Raw genomic sequence first — 1,814 nt, 5'->3', positions numbered from 1 at the left:
TCACCAAAGCCTTTCAGTGGCAGAGTTAAGCAATAGTTGTGTGAAGGCTGAACAAGGTGAAGATGACAGGAAGTCGCTCACATCTGAGAGTGACTCGGGATAAGCTGGAGTGACCAGCCAGGGATCCTCCTGCACAGACTGGGTCTAAGGACTGGGTCTAACGGTGCTTCTGCCCCAGGGGTTGCTTCAGGGAGACACCCCCTCTCCCATTAGCAAGGTAAGGAAAATCACTTTGGATTAAAACTCTTTGGGTTTGTGCTGCTTACTGCTTCCTCTGCCAACTCCCTCATTTAGCAAACGCTTCCAGCCCTCTGAGCAGAAGGGAAGCCAGAGATCTCCTCCCCAGTCCTGCTGCTCTGCAGGGCTCACATCCCCTCAGCAGCCCCCAGGCTCCCGATCCACAGGAGGCATCCACCAAACAGGCAAGTGCCTTATTGCAGAGCTTGGGCTGGAGCAGAGCCTTGAGGGAAGCTGTCTGCTAAGTGCTCTTCCTTAGTTTTTCTTCCTTCTTGAAGACTTCCAAGGCAATGAGCCCTGCAAGCGCTACTAAAATTGGGCACACGAGCCTATTTGTCTTGGCAATGGATTTAACCTGAGAGACAGTAGGGTTAGATGGGATGTTGGGAAGAAATTCCTCCCTCCCTGGGAGCCAGGTGAGGCCCTGGCAAAGGTTGCCCAGAGAAGCTGGGGCTGCCCCAGTCCTGGAAGTGTCCAAGGCCAGGTTGGATGGGGCTTGGAGCAACCTGGGCTAGTGGAAGGTGTCCCTGCCCATGGCAGAGGTTGGAACTGGATGGGCTTTAAGGTCTCTTCCAACCCAAACCAGTCTGGTATTCCCTGGCTTTCCCTCCCCCAACACACCAGAAAAGTGAAACTGAAACTTTTTTTTGTTGAAAAACAAGCTGCCTCAGGAAACAGGGCTTTGTTTCTGGCTCTCAAACACCAGCTCTCCCCTGCACAGCACCAGACCACACCCAAGGGGGCTGGCCTGGGCTGATTGCTTGATATTTCCTGCTCTTATTTCAAGTAATTTGGCTTAATTTATCTTGCCTCTTTCCCAAGGCACAAATCCACTTGGCTTTGCTAAAAAATTTAATCCACACACAGCAGAATGTTTAAAAAAGTCACCAGACACATTGCAAGTCAAATACATCCAAACCAAGAATGGGTCCCTGTCGAGAGCATCGCAGACCAGGAGCACTTCAGACCCTTGTGTCTTCTGATACAAAAAAGAAAACAAAATACCATATTCCACTCACGTCCCTACTACCAGTGTACAGGGTTTAGTCTGGACGATGTGCTGCTGCCTGAAGAAGATGGGAAAAGCACAGGTAAAGCCCAAATATATCAATGTGAAGTTCACAAATTCCATAGCTAATGTCTGGGGGTCACTGGGATCATGGCTGAACTGTCCCACCTTCCAGCTTTCCTGGGGGTGAAATACTTACAGTGCTGAGTCTGTGCCATCCTGCTGAAGCAAATGCATGGAATCATTTCAGAGTCCCTCCTTCCCTCGGGAGATGGTCCAGATTCCAGCCAATTCGCTCTCACAAAGGTCACTGCTGACAAAGTCAAGGGAGATCTCAGCATTAATCCAGGTATGGAGCTGAAAGGAGGTGGATCCTTATCCCAGGAGTTTTCCATCAAGATGAAAAAGAAGGCCATAGAAATGAACTCACTGGAGACAATGAGAAAGAAAAGGTAAGGCAGGACAAAGGCAGCACACACGCTCTGGCCATCCCCACCCACAACGAGTGTTCAACAGCAAAAAGACCAAGATTGAGACCTTAGACAATGAATTCCCCTTAACTAGGCCA

General features: G+C 49.8%; 1 long non-coding RNA gene across 1 annotated transcript; it reads left to right on the top strand.

Moving 5' to 3' along the window:
- The first annotated feature begins 76 nt into the window (after nt 1–76).
- Nucleotides 77–1,610, top strand: LOC113942324. Its single transcript, XR_003525893.1, has 3 exons — nt 77–217; nt 1,060–1,328; nt 1,497–1,610. It is a non-coding gene; the product is annotated as an uncharacterized LOC113942324 (long non-coding RNA).
- Nucleotides 1,611–1,814: the final 204 nt, after the last annotated feature.

This window comes from Corapipo altera, unplaced genomic scaffold (genome assembly GCF_003945725.1).
Source record: "Corapipo altera isolate COAL_440 unplaced genomic scaffold, ASM394572v1 59518, whole genome shotgun sequence".
Classification (NCBI taxonomy): Eukaryota; Metazoa; Chordata; class Aves; order Passeriformes; family Pipridae; genus Corapipo; species Corapipo altera.
Note: the sequence above shows the minus strand (reverse complement) of the source record. Positions and strands in the feature narration are given on the sequence as shown.